Consider the following 16001-nt stretch of genomic DNA (forward strand, 5'->3'; position numbering starts at 1 on the left):
CTAATGGATCCTTAGGGAATGCAAAGCTTTCCCTCTTTGAACAAATACCCCTCAACCAAATAGAATCCATCTTGGGCCTTTTTCCCACAACTCTCGTAAATGGGAGAGAAATTTTCATCTAAAGCATACAAGTCCCTAATATTATCAAATCCTAAAATTTGAGCTCCTATGGAGCAAAACAATGTGTGTCTCCTAGAGAGGGCATCAACTACAACATTTGTTTTTCCCTTTTTGTATTTGATAACATATGGAAATTGCTCTAGGTACTCTACCCATTTTGCATGCCTCTTGTTTAACTTGCTTTGCCCTCTAATGTACTTAAGTGATTGATGATCACTATGAATGACAAATTCCTTGGAAACAAGGTAATGTTCCCAAGTTTGGAGGGCTCTTATTAAGGCATAAAGCTCTTTATCATAGGTGGGGTAGTTAAGGGTGGCACTATGAAGTTTTTCACTAAAATAAGAAATAGGGTGCCCACCTTGTAACAATACAGCTCCAACTCCCACTCCAGAGGCATCACATTCTAGCTCAAAAGTTTTAGAAAAGTTAGGAAGAGCTAGAACAGGTGCCTTAGTAAGCTTTTCTTTGAGCAAAGCAAAGGCTTGCTCTTATTTTTCATCCCAGGTAAATGCCACATTCTTCTTCACCATCTCATTGAGAGGTGATGCAATTGTAGAGAAATTAAGAATGAACCTTCTATAGAAGCTTGCTAACCCATGGAAGCTCCTAATATCTCCCACACTTTTTGGGGTGGGCCATTCTTGGATGGCCTTGATTTTCTCAGGGTCCACTTGGACCCCATTTCTACCAACTACAAAACCTAAGAAGACTATATTATCTACTCAAAAGGTACACTTCTCTATATTTGCATAGAGTGTGTTTTTCCTAAGGACTGAAAGAACTTGCCTGAGATGTCCTAAGTGATCATCTAGGCTCCTACTGTACACTAAAATATCATCAAAATAAACAACTACAAATCTACCTATGAAATCCCTTAAGACATGATGCATAAGCCTCATAAAGGTGCTTGGTGCATTAGTGAGCCCAAAAGGCATCACTAGCCATTCATACAAACCAAACTTGGTTTTGAAAGCGGTTTTCCACTCATCACCCTTTTTCATCCTGATTTGGTGATAACCACTTTTAAGATCAATTTTTGAAAAGATATTGGCACCATGCAACTCGTCAAGCAAATCATCAAGTCTAGGAATGGGGTGCCTATACTTTACAGTGATGTTGTTGATGGCCCTGCAATCTGTACACATTCTCCACGTACCATCCTTTTTGGGCACCAACAACACTGGCACAGCACATGGGCTTAGGCTCTCTTGGACCCAGCCCTTCTCCAATAATTCTTTAACCTGAGACTCTATCTCCTTAGTCTCCTGAGGGTTAGTCCTATAGGCTAGCCTATTAGGAAGGCTTGCTCCTGGGACTAAATCTATTTGGTGTTCTATTCCCCTTAAAGGAGGTAGCCCAAGGGGTATCTCTTTGGGAAATATATCACCAAATTCATGTAAGAGTTCTTGGACCTTTGGGGGTAAGGTCTCAAATGTAGGAATTGTGGTAGTGCTAAGGGATGTTTCCCTTGATAGGAGAATGTAGAAAGATTGTTTAAGAAGGAGTGCTCTTTTAATATCACCTTTTGTTGCAAAATGATTTTCCTTCTTAACAATCTTCTTGGAGGAATCCTTTTCCTCTTTTTCCTTCCCCTTGGCCTTTGAAGACAAGGCCTTACTATCCTTCTTTTTCTTTTGTTTTTCTAATTTTTCTTCCTCATCCCTCTTATCTTTCATAGTTAGTTGATCTTTGGCCACCTGTGAAGGTGTTTGAGGATGCAACACAAATTTAGTGCCAAGATGGGTGAGGGTAATCTCATTAGTTAGGCCATTATAAATGATCTTCCTATCAAATTGCCACGGCCTTCCTAAAAGAATATGTCCTGCCTCCATGGGAACTATATCACAATTAACTTCATCCTTATATGTCCCAACAGAGAAAGGTACCTTCACTTGTTGGTTAACTATCATTTCCCCTTGCTCATTGAGCCATTGAAGTTTATAAGGTTTTGGGTGCGGAATGATAGTGAGGTTCAACTTGGAAACTAATCTTGTGCTACAACAATTGCAACAAGATCCACTATCCACAATGAGAGAACAAGTTTTATCTAGAATTTTGCATCTTGTATGAAAGATGTTTTCTCTTTGGGATTGAGATAGATCACAAGATTGACCTCCAAGGAGCCTTCTAACCATTAAGAGGTCATCTTCTTCATGGGGGTAGACTTCCTCACTAGACTCTTCACCCCTTACTTCATCTTCACTTCCACTAGAGGAAGGGCAAGAAGTAGTCTCCTCTTGACTACTATAAATGTCTTGACCCCTCATGATCATGGTTTTCTTTGTGGGGCATTGAGAGGCAATGTGACCTCTCCCAAGACATTTGAAGCATTTAATGTTGCTAGTCCTTTCTTGGGAACTAGTCTTAGGGGTGTATTTCTCTATGGTCTTACTCTTATCTTCCTTGGGTTTTGAAGGTGCAGCCCCTAAAATTCCATGGGCTTGGTCCTTCCTTGGATAAGAGTGAGAGCCATAAGATTTTGAAGTAGGCTTTCTTTTAAGTTGTTGCTCCACTCTTATACAAAGTTGGACTAGCTCACCTAGGTCCCTATATGGAAGGAGTTCAACCTTGTCCTTCACTTCCATATTAAGCCCACTAAGGAACCTAGCTATGCTTGTTCTTTCCTCCTCCCTAAGTCCAGCTCTTAAAAGGAGTAATTCCATTTGTTGTCTATATTCTTCAACACTCATACTCCCTTGTCTAAGCCTTTGGAGCTTGTCCATAAGCTCCATTTCATAGTAGGAGGGAATGTGCCTCTTCCTAAGGGTACTCTTAAGATCATTCCAATACTCTACTGGAGGATCCCCATGAATCCTTCGTTCCCTAACAAGGGAAGTCCACCAATAGAGGGCATACCCTTGAAAGCTAAGGGTAGCCAATGGAACTTTTCTCTCTTCGCTAATATGATGGCAAGCAAAGAGTTGTTCAACCTTCATTTCCCAATCTAAGTAAGCCTCAACATTATCTTTTCCATGGAAATATGGGAGGCTAATGTTAACCTCTTGAGGCCTTTTATCCTTTTCTCTTCTTTGGGAGTGATATTTAGTATGTGAACTATGACGCCCTCTATAATAGTCGCTAAGTTCTTCACTTAAACTCTTGCAAGAGTCATAACTACTATAGGAGGCATGTTTTTCCCTTTTCATTTCTTTCATTATTTTTCTTCTTTCTTCCTCTCTTATTTTCTCTCTTTCATCTTGACTTATTTCTTCCACTCTTTTTTTACCTTTTTCTTTTCTCTCTTGTTTTTCTTTCCACAACTTAAGGGATCTCAACTCATCTAATATCTTATACAAGGGGTCCTTAGGAGTAGAACCCTCACCATTAACACTAGATGAATAATGAAGACTCATGTTGGTTCCCAAGTTATGGTTCTTTCTTGTTGGGTGTTTGAAAAAAAGGTAAAAGAAACTATGGTTGAAACTAGCCAAAATAAACACTAAAAGAGGTGTGAAAGATACGGTAAAAACTAATTGGTAAAAGGAAAGGTATCTAGGCGGTTTGACAATGGAGGGTAAAGGAAATAAGCTATGAAAGTAAGCAAGAAATTAAAGTGCAAGAAATGCAAACTAGGCGGATCCTAAGAGTGTTTGGATGACCTCATTTAAGGTTCCCAACAAAACACTCACTATCCTAAGGGAAAATTGCCTAAAATTATTACACACAAATGGAAGTAGGGTGACCTATTGGAGGCTCCCAACTTACTTCCAATGAAAGGCCTTTTTGTTACAAAATTTGAAAGCAAAATAAATTGCCAATTACAAAAAAAAAAGTCCTCAATTGTGGTGGCTATTCTCTCTTTAGTGTTTCACTCAATTTGGAGTGCTTCTTAGTCCAATAGCTCTTAAGGTGGTTGGCCCCTTGCTTCTTTACTCAAATTCTTCAAGATATGGCACCAATACTCCTTTCCAATTCCCTATATGGCAACTCACAAGCAAGGAAACAAAGAGACAAGCAATAACCAAAGAAAAAAAATGAAATGAAAGCTAAAGCAATAGAGTTTTAACAAGACAAATTTCCAAGGATTATTCAAAAATTAAAGCAATGAAAAGCACAAAAAAACAAGCTAGGACTCAAAGAGAAACCTAGAATGGCTCTAGAGTAGAGTAGAAAAACTATAAAAAAAAAAAAGACTCAAGAAACCTCTAGTTTTGGCACTTCTTTTCACAATAATTTTCAATTTAAATTTCAGAACTAGGATTGGTATAAAATAGGCACCAATTATAGAGCAAATTTTGAGCCAAAACAACAAGCACACTTTCTTTTCACTTTTTTTTTCCTGGACACTGATTTTTCTGCCAACTTGTGCGATTTTGCTTATTTTTTCCTTTAATCCAAATCGCTTTGTTCTTTTTTATAATTTTGGTCCATATGTCTAGAAAATTCAGTAAAACTTTCAGCTCAAAAAATGTAGTGACCAATTCCCAGTAATTTATACAAGTTCGTATGTTCAAGCTGCCAGCACCAGCGATTTCAACCTAGAAATCAAGAGTAGTGTTTATGTTGCTTAAGGCTTGGATAGTTACAATTTGTGTTTGCTTATGCTCAATTATCTTGAATAACACAATTCAAGAGAGCTTAAGACTTATTTTGATTCACAAATCCAGCCACAACTCAGCACCACAACTCAACTTCATCATAGGCATCATGTAGGAAACTTAGAAAACCAAAAAAAGTTCAAGAACAAGACTACTTCTAGGAATTGATTTAGAACATGTTATGAACTAAATAACATGCATGAATTAGACTCAAAATTCAAAAGATAGGCTAAGAATGAAAAGAATACATGAACAAATGTATCTAGAATTCAATCAACAAAATAAAAATTCAACACAAACTTAGAACGTAATGTGACAATTACTATGACTAAACATGACTCTAAGACAACATGGATTAAGTGATTTACACTTAGATTTTTGTGTTTTTTTTTTCTAATCAATATTTTGGAAGAAAATTTAGATCTAAAGGTTCAGCATAAGAATATTATGAATGAAAAATGATAGAACCTAAAATCAACACAAAAAACATGATTTAAGAGTAGATCTACAAAATTTGAACCATAGAAATGCAAGAACAAGTGTAGATCTAAGATTTAATCGGTTTATTTTTTTGAATCTACTCTAAACAGCACCAAACCACAAGACAATGGAGGATATAAAAGGAGAATAAGATGAAGAACAAGGAATTAAAGAGAATTCACCGAACAAAAAGATAGAGGAAGCAAAAGAACATCACCTAGATGAAGATGCTCTTGATACCACATGATGTAAGCTCCATTGGAGCTTGTAGGCCTAGGATCTTCTTCATCAATGGATTCCTTTGCTTCTTAGAAGATAAATGGCAGCGGAATGGAGAAGGAATAGAGAGAGGAGACGCCACTTCAAGGAGAAGATGAGTCTAGAAGAAGCTCACCACCATAGGAGGCCATGGATAAGAGCTTGGAGGAAGAAGGAGATGAAGGAAGGGAGAGGGAGAGAAGAGCACAAAATTTTGTGCTCTAAAAGAGCTCTAAAATCTGAAGTTAATATTCAAATGATCAAAGTTGAAAAAAATGCACAAACATGACCTCTATTTATAGCCTAAGTGTCACACAAAATTGGAGGGAAATTTGAATTTCAATTCAAATTTCACTTGAATTTGAAATTGAATTTGTGGAGCCAAACTTTGGAGCCAAAATTTCACTAATTGTGATTAGTGAATTTTAGTTATGGTTCAGCCCACTAATCCAAGATCAATTCCAAGATTCTCCACTAAATGTGCTTAGGTGTCATGAGGCATGTAAAGCATGAAGGACATGCACAAAGTGTGACTATATGATGTGGCAATGGGGTGTAGTAAGCAAATGCTCACCTCCCCCTCTAAAATTTAATTGGATTGGGCTTCTACCAATTCAATTAAATTTATTTCCAACCACACACATCAAATATTCACTTAGTGCATGTGAAATTACAAAACTACCCCTAATACAAAAACTAGTCTAGGTGCTCTAAAATACAAGGGCTGAAAAATCCTATATTTCTAGGGTACCCTACCTACAATATGGAGCCCTAAATACAAGGATCAAATATAATGACATCCTAGTCTAATATGTACAAAGAGAATTGGACCCAAACTTGGCCCATGGGCTCAAAAATCTACCCTGAGGTTCATGAGAACCCTAGGGCCTTCTTCAGCAGCTCTAGCCCAATCCTCTTGGAGCCTCTTGCTCATGGCTCTAGTGACTGGTCCTTTCCTAGGAAGGATTGCATCACGTACTATATCGAGACGCTTGAAATTAAAATCAGAAGACCCTAGAAAATTTAAATGGCAATAACTTTTTACTCGGATGTATAATTGAGTCCCTTTATAAATCGAGACTCGAAATTGAAAACGGAAGTCCCGAGCAAATTCAAACGGCAATAACTTTTTACTCGAATGTCCGATTGAGTCCCGTAATATATCAAGACGCTCGGAAATTAAAATCGGAAGCTCCCAGCAATTTCAAACGGCAATTACTTTTTACTCAGATGTCTGATTCAGTCCCGTAATATATCGAGACGCTGGAGATTAAAAACAAATTACCTGGGCAAATTCAAACGACAATAACTTTTTAGGATTTCCAATTGAGTCCCGTAATATATCGAGACAATTGAAATTCAAAATTGAAGCTCCTAGCAAATTCAAAGGACAATAAATTTTAACTCGGATATCTTATTGAGTCCCATAATATATCGAGAAGCTCAAAATGAAAAATAGAAGACCCGAGAAAATTCTAACGGCAATTGCTTTTTACTCGGATGTCTGATTGAGTGTCATCATATATCGAGACACTCGAAATTAAAAACGGAAGCTCCCAGCAAATTCAAACGATAATAACTTTTTACTCGGTAACCAATGGAGTCTAATACTATATCGAGACGCTCGAAATTAAAAACGGAAGACCCAGGCAAATTCTAATGACAATAACTTTTTACTCGGATGTCCAATTGAGTCCCGTAATATATCAAGATGCTCGAAATTCAAAATGGAAGAGCCCAACAAATTCAAAGGGCAATAACTTTTAACTCGGATGTTCGATTGAGTCCTATAATATATCAAGACGCTCGTAATTAAAAATGGAAGCTCCATGAAAATTCTAACGGCAATTGTTTTTTACTCGGATGTCCGATTGAGTCCCGTCATATATCGAGACGCTCGAAATTAAAAACTGAAGCTCCCAGCACATTCAAACGATAATAATTTTTTACTCAAATGTCTAACTAAGTTCCCGTACTATATCAAGACGCTTGAAATTAAAATCGGAAGACCTTAGAAAATTCAAACGGCAATAACTTAGATGTATAATTGAGTCCCTTTATAAATCGAGACTCGAAATTGAAAACGGAAGTCCCGAGCAAATTCAAACGGCAATAACTTTTTACTCGGATGTTCGATTGAGTCCCGTAATATATCGAGACGCTCGGAAATAAAAACGGAAGCTCCCAGCAAATTCAAACGATAATAACTTTTTTCTTGGATGTCCGATTGAGTCCCGTAATATATCGAGACGCTCGAAAATGATAACAGAAGACCCCAACAAATACAAACAACAATAAGCTTTTACTAGGAAGTCCGACTGAGTCCCGTAAAATATTGAGACTCCTGAAATTAAAACCGGGAGACCCGAGCAAATTCAAGCGACGATAAATTTTTAATCGGATGTTCGATTGAGTCTCGTTTTATATCGAGACGCTCGAAATTAAAAATGGAAGACCCAAGAAAATTCAAAGGGCAATAACTTTTTTCTCGGGGGTCCGATTGAGTCCTGTAATATATCAAGACGCTCGAAATTAAAATCGGAAGCTCCTAGAAAATTCAAACGACAATAACTTTTTACTAGGATATCCAATTTAGTCCCATAATATATCGAGACGCTCGAAATTAAAAATGGAAGGCCCAGGAAAATTCAAATGACAATAACTTTTTACTCGGATGTCCGATTGAGTCCCGTAATATATCAAGACGCTCGAAAAAAGAAATGGAAGCTCCCAGCAAATTCAAACATCAATAACTTTCTTCTCGGATGTCTGATTGAGTCCCATAATATATCGAGACGCTCGAAAATAAAAACGAAAGACCCCAGAAAATTCAAACAACAATAAGCTTATACTCGGATGTCCGATTGAGTCCCTTAAAATATTGAGACGCCTAAAATTAAAATCGGAAGACTCGAGCAAATTCAAACGGCAATAACTTTTTACTCGGATGTTCGATTGAATCCCGTAATGATGCAATCCTACCCAGCAAGGGCATTGGATAGAAGACTCCAAGTAGATTGGGCCAGAGATCCAAGGAAAGGCCCTAGGGTTCTCATGAGCCTTAGGGTAGATTTCGAGCCCATGGACTAAGTATGAGCCCGCTTATCTTTGTAAATATTAGAATAGGTTTTTCCTTCGTTTGGGCCTTGTATTTTGGCCATTGTAGTAGTATAGGGTTTTAGCTTTGCATTTTGAGTAGTCTTTGTAGTAAGGACTTTTTTGTATTTTCATGTATTTTGGCATGGGGTGAGCTTAGCTATTATAGGGGGTGTGTGTAGCTAAGCTCTAGCATCTTTAGGAATCTTCTCAATGAAGCTTCTCAAGGAAGTGAGCTTAGTTATTAGAGGCGTGTGTGTAACTAAGCTCTAGCTTCTCAAGGAAGTTTTCTCTAAGAAGCTTCTCAAGGAAGTTTTCTCAAGAAAGCTTCTCAAGGAAGCTACCTAGTCTACAAATAGAAGCATGTGTAACACTTGTTGTAACTTTGATGAATGAAAGTCTTATGAGACACACTTCAAAGTTCCACTTCTCTCCCTATTATATTCCTTCAATTTCGTGCTCCCCCCTTCTCTTTTTCTTTTCCTCCATTAAAGCATCCTCTTCAAGCTTCTTATCCAAGGCACATTCTTGGTGGTGAAGCTCCTTCTTCAATGGCTTATTCCCTAGTGGATGGTGCCTCCCCTCTCCTCTTCTCCTTTGCCTTCCACTACATCTCCATGGTGGAAAATCACCATTGAAGGACCTCATTAAAGCTTAAAGATTCAGCCTCCATAGAAGCTCCACAAGCAAGCTTCCATCAAGTGGTATCAGAGCACAAGAGCTTCAAGTAGGTGCTCCTTAAACCTCCATTAATTTTTTGCTTTACCTTCTCTTTCATTGTTGTTTCTTCATTTTTCTCCATGTATCTCCTCACATGTCTTGTGCTAAATGTTTTTAACATGATTCTTTAGATTTTCCACGGATTAAACTTGCTATAGAAGCTAGATTTGATTTTCTATGGTTCAAATTTCTTGTTCTTGTTCTTGAACCATAAATTGTGTTGAGTTTAGGTTCCTTTGAGTTTTGTCTTGTTATTCTTGCTTGTGGAGCTTCTATGGAGGCTAGATCTTTGAGCTTCAATGAGGTCCTTCAATGGTGATTTTCCACCCTGGAGATGCAGCGGAAGGCAAAGGAGAAGAGGAGAGGGGAGGCACCATCCACTAGGGAATAAGCCATGGAAGAAGGAGCTTCACCACCAAGAATGTGCCTTGGATAAGAAGCTTGAAGAGGATGCTTTAATGGAGGAAAAGAAAGAGAAAAGGGGGGAGCACGAAATTGTAGGAATAAAAGAGGGAGAGAAGTCAAACTTTGAAGTGTGTCCCATAAGACTTTCATTCATCAAAGTTACAACAAGTGTTACACATGCTTCTATTTGTAGACTAGGTAGCTTCCTTGAGAAGCTTTCTTGAGAAAACTTCCTTGAGAAGCTTCTTTGAGAAAACTTCCTTGAGAAGCTAGAGCTTAGCTACACACACCCCTCTAATAACTAAGCTCACCTCCTTGAGAAGATTCCTAATGAAGCTAGAGCTTAGCTATACACACCTCTTATAATAGCTAAGCTCACCCCCATGCCAAAATACATGAAAATACAAAAAAGTCCTTACTACAAAGAATACTCAAAATGCAAAGCTAAAACCCTATACTACTACAATGGCCAAAATACAAGGCCCAAACAAAGGAAAAACCTATTCTAATATTTACAAAGATAAGCGGACTCATACTTAGCCCATGGGCTCAAAATCTACCCTAAGGTTCATGAGAACCCTAGGGCCTTCCGTTGGATCTTTGGCCCAATCTACTTGGAGTCTTCTATCCAAAGCCCTTGCGCGGTAGGATTGCATCACGTAATATATTAAGACGCTCGAAAATAAAAATGAAAGACCCTAGCAAATTCAAACAGCAATAAGCTTTTACTCGGATGTCCAACTGAGTCCCATAATATATCAAGACGCTTGGAATCAAAAACAGAACATTCAAGGAAATTCAAATGACAATAAGTTTTTACTCGGATGTTCGATTGAGTCCTGTAATATATTGAGACTCTCGAAATTAAAAACAGAAGAGCTGAGGAAATTCAAACAGCAATAACTTTTTACTCGGATCTCCAATTGAGTCTCGTCATATATCGAGACGCTCATAATTAAAAACGGAAACTCCCAGCAAATTCAAACGGCAATTACTTTTTACTCGGATATCAGATTGAGTCCAATAATGTATCAAGACGCTCGAAATTTAAAACTGAAGATTCAAGGAAAATCAAACGATAATAAGTTTTTACTTGAAAGTCTGATTGAGTCCCATAATATATCGAGACGCTCGAAATTAAAAACGAAAGATCCTAGCAAATTCAAATGGCAATAACATTTTACTCAGATGTTCGATTGAGTCCCATAATATATCGAGACACTTGAAATTAAAAATGAAGGCCTGAGCAAATTCAAACGGCAATAACTTTTTACTTGGTTGTTCGATTGAGTCCTGTTTTATATTGAGACGCTTGAAATTAAAAATGGAAGACCCGAGCAATTTCAAACAACAATAAGTTTTTACTCGGATGTCTAATTGAGTCCCATAATATATCAAGACGCTCGAAATTAAAAATGGATGACCCAAGCAAATTCAAACAACAATAAGTTTTTACTCGGATGTTTTATTGAGTCCCGTAATATATCGAGATGCTTGAAATTAAAAATGGAAGACCCTAGGAAATTCAAACAGCAATAACTTTTTATTTGGATGTCCGATTGAGTCCCATAATATATCGAGACATCGAAATTAAAAATGAATTATCCGAGGAAAGTCAAACGGCAATAACTTTTTACTCGGATGTGCAATTGAGTCCATTCATATATCTCAAGAATCAAAATATAAAATGGAAGACCCTAACAAATTCAAACGGCAGTAACTTTTTACTCGGAAGTCTGACTAAGTACTGTAATATATCGAGATGCTCAAAATTCAAAATTGAAGCTCCCAGCAAACTCAAATGGCAATAACTTTTAACTCGGATGTCTGATTGAGTCCCATAATATATTGAGACGCTCAAAATAAAAAATAGAAGACCTGAGCAAATTAAAACGGCAATAACTTTTTTCTGGGATGTCCAATTTAGTCCCATAATATATCTAGATGCTCGAAATAAAAAACAGAAGACCTTAGCAAATTCAAATGGCAATAACTTTTTACTCGGATGTCCGATTGAGTCCCATAATATATCGAGACACTCGAAATTAAAAATGGAAGACCTGAGCAAATTCAAACGTCAATAACATTTTACACGAATGTCCGAATTTGTCCCGTAATATATCATGACGTTCGAAATTAAAAACGAAAGCTCCCAGCAAATTCAAACGGCAATAACTTTTTACTCGGATGTTTGAATGAGTCTCGTCATATATCGAGACGCTCAAAATTAAAAATGCAATCTCTCAGCAAATTCAAACAGCGATAACCTTTTACTCGGATGCATGATTGAGTCCCTTTATATATCGAGAGGCTTAAAATTTGAAAACAGAAGCTCCGATCAAATTCAAAATGCAATAAGTTTTTACAAGGATGTCAGATTGAGTCTCAAAATATATCGAGACGCTCCAAATTAAAAATGGAAGAATCGAGGAAAATGAAACGAAAATAAGTTTTTACTCGGATGTCTGATTGAGTCCCATAATATATTGAGACGCTCAAAATTAAAATGGAAGACCCGAGCAAATTCAAACGGCAATAACATTTTACACGGATGTCCGAATGAGTCTCGTAATATATCAAGACGCTTGGAATTAAAAATGGAAGCTCCCAGCAAATTCAAATGGCAATAACTTTTTACTCGGATGTCTGATTGAATCCCGTCATATACTGAGACGCTCGAAATTAAAAATGGAAGCTCCCAGTAAATTCAAACGGCAATAAATTTTTACTCGGATGTCTGATTGAGTCCCGTAAAATATTGAAACGCCTGAAATTAAAACTGTATGATCCAAGGAAATTCAAATGGCCATATCTTTTTACTTGGATGTCCGACTGAGTCCCGTAATATATCGAGATGCTTGAAATTAAAAACATAAGACCCTAGAAAATTCAAATGACAATAACTTTTTACTCAAATGTATAATTGAGTGCCTTTATAAATAGAGAGGCTCAAAATTGAATACAGAAGCTTTGATCAAATTCAAACGGCAATAAGCTTTTACTCGGATGTCAGATTGAGTCCCATAATATATCGAGACGCTCAAAATTAAAAATGAAAGATTAAAGGAAATTCTAACGACAATAAGTTTTTACTCGGATGTCCAATTGAGTCCAGTAATATATCGAGACACTTGAAATGAAAAATGGAAGACCTGAGCAAATCAAAAGGCAATAACCTTTTACTCGGATGTCCGACTGAGTCCCGTAATATATCAAGACGCTCAAAAATAAAGAGAGAAGACCCTAGCAAATTCAAACGGCAATAACTTTTTACTCGAATGTCTGACTGAGTCCTATAATATATCCAGATGCTCGAAATTAAAAATGGAAGACCCTAGCAATTTCAAACGACAATAACTTTTTACTCTGATCTCTGATTAAGTCCCGTCATATATCGAGACGCTCGAAATTAAAAACAAAAACTCCCAGCAAATTCAAACAGCAATTACTTTTTACTCGGATGTCAGATTGAGTTCAATAATATATGAAAAATTTTGAGGGGTTCCATTTTCTTCACAGAACAGTTGAAAACTTGTCATTTTCAAATTCTCCCCCATAATTACTTCTAATGAAGTAACGCATACCCCTTTTTCATTTAGAACAAGTTTACAAAATTTAAAGAAGATATCAAAAGATTCATCCTTGTGGTTTAGGAATATGACCCATGTCCATCTTGAGTAATCATCCATTTTGACAAGTCTATACCTCTTTCCATTTATGGACATAGTTCTGGTTTGACCAAATAGATCAAGGTGTATCAACTGTAAGGGTCTAGAGGTGGAAACAATATTTTTACAAAGTAAATCATCCTTGTATGACATACTTGGTAGACCTCTTACAAGGTTGTTTTCTACAGTTTGGAGATTAACCTCCAACTTGCATGACCAAGTTTTTTATGCCATAGCTAGTGATTTTCTTTAATAGATAGTAGGCAAGATACCTTTTGATCCGTGAGATCTTCAAGTCTAATTTTGTAGAGGAGACCCATCTTTACATAGGACGACACACTCATCTTTGTTGAAGGAGACATTATATCCACTATCACATAATTGACTTATGCTCAGTAGATTGTGTTTAAGACCCTCAACAAACTGAACATTATCAATAAAAGGATAGGGATGAATAATTTACCTTACCCACTCCGGTTATTTTTCCTTTTTGATTCCCTCCAAAAGTGATTGTTCCACCATGATAGGGAATCAGGCATTGGAACCTACACCTTTCTCTTGTCATGTGTCATGAGCAGCCACTGTCCTGATACCATGACATGTATCTGCTTCCTGCTATCAAGGGCATTTGCAACATAAACAATCTTTTTCTTAGGTACCCAAATCTTTTTGGGTCCTTTTGTGTTATCCATAAAAGTATTGATTATACTCTTCTCAGGTCGATCTTTACACTTGGATGTCATATGACCAGTCTTAACATATAAGTAGCAAAAAATGGTGTCTGTATCATGAACATATACCTTTCCATCATATTCATTTTTAGATTTTTCTGATGAACTTATATAATATCCTAACAGTTTGTTAAGATTATCCGTTCCTTTGACAAATTTGGCTAATGTTGTTTTCAAGGTTATAATTTCCTCATGAATTTGACAACATCTTGAGGTTGACCCATAACATCTTGATTCTTCAAAAGCTTATCATTGAAGAATTTCATACATCTTTTGCAATTCCAAGTGGAACTATTAAGAAAGTATGGGCAAAGAGTGTCAAGCAAGAATTAAATGAACTTGTTCAATGCATTTGACCCAACCATAATAACATGTGTTTAATTAAACACATGTTTACACTAATTTGGGATAAAGATGGAGTTGTAGAAGGATTTTTGTGACAAAACCACTCAAATTCAGGTCCTTGGGATCTCAACTATACATGGACAGGTTGAAATTATGCTCAATTATGTTATTTTGGACCGAAGGAGTGCTTTTATGGTCAACTAATGTATTTGGATGAATTTAGAGTTGAATAAGTTGTATAAAAAAGTTGTGAGCCTTTTCATTAGCCTAGTAATTGTATTGTTACATAGGGATTTAATGTCTAGTAATTACCTAGGTCAACACTTACACTATATAAAGGAAAAAATACATTGTATCCAACACCAAGTTGAATGAAGAAAGTATTCTAAACAATTCAAATTTGTGACAATTTTTCTATTTGGTTCTTCTTAGAACTTTTTTGACTCATTAAGGTTTAATCATCCTTGTGACGTCTCCAAGACTTAGGGTCCTTGTTTCTTATACTCAAGGGTCCAAGTGGATCGCCAAATTTGATTGTTAGCTTTCTTAATGTTGGTGTAAGTGCTTGAGTTTAAAGGTTCTTAGCCTTCTTGAGTTCACATTAGATAATATTATTATTAATAATAAATATATTATTATTGAGTACTAGGACTCAACGTCCTTGCCTTTATGTTTCATAGGACTCAGTCCTCTGTCTTTTTTCATAGGACTCAAAGTCCTCTATTTTTATCTTTCATAGGACTCAACATCCTCACCTTTATGCTTTCATAGGACACAAAGTCCTCAGTCTTTATGATTTCATAGGACTCAAAGTCCTCTGTCTTTATGTTTCATAGGACTCAACGTCCTTTGTCTTTATGCTTTCATAGGACTCAGTCCTCTGTCTTTATGTTTATAGTACTCAACGTCCTCTATCTTTATGTTTCCATAGGACTCAAAGTCCTCTGTCTTTATCTTTTGTAGGACTCAACATCCTCATCTTTGTGTTTCCATAGGACTCAAAATCCTCTATCTTTATTTTTCATAGGACACAACGTCCTCGTCTTTATGCTTTCATAAGACTCAATGTCCTCTGTCTTTATGTTTTCCAAGACTTCAATGTCTTTTATCTTTTACATTTTCAAAGACTTTAATGTCTTCTGTCTTTTACATTTACAAGACTTTAATGTCTTATGTCTTTTACATTTTCAAAGACTTCAATGTCTTCTGTCTTTTACATTTTCAAAGACTTCAAAGTCTTCTGTCTTTTACACTTTATAAGACTTCAATGTCTTTTGTCTTTTACATTTATAAGACTTCAATGTCCTCTGTCTTTTACATTTTCAAAGACTTCAACGTTTGCTATCTTTTACGTTTGCCAAGACTTCAATGTCTTCTCTTTTACGCTTTCAACGACTTCAATGCTTTCTGCCTTTTACATTTTCAAAGACTTTAATGTCTTCTATTTTTACGTTTTCAAAGACTTCAATGTCTTCTGTCTTTTACATTTTCAAAGACTTCAATGTCTTTTATTTTACGTTTTTCAAAGACTTCAACGTTATTTCGCTTTCATAGGACTCAATGTCCTCATCTTTATAGGACTCAATTTTCTTGTCTTTGTGCTTCTTAGGACTCAACGTCCTCTGTTTCTATGCTTT

This window comes from Glycine soja, chromosome 4 (genome assembly GCF_004193775.1).
Source record: "Glycine soja cultivar W05 chromosome 4, ASM419377v2, whole genome shotgun sequence".
NCBI lineage: Eukaryota > Viridiplantae > Streptophyta > Magnoliopsida > Fabales > Fabaceae > Glycine > Glycine soja.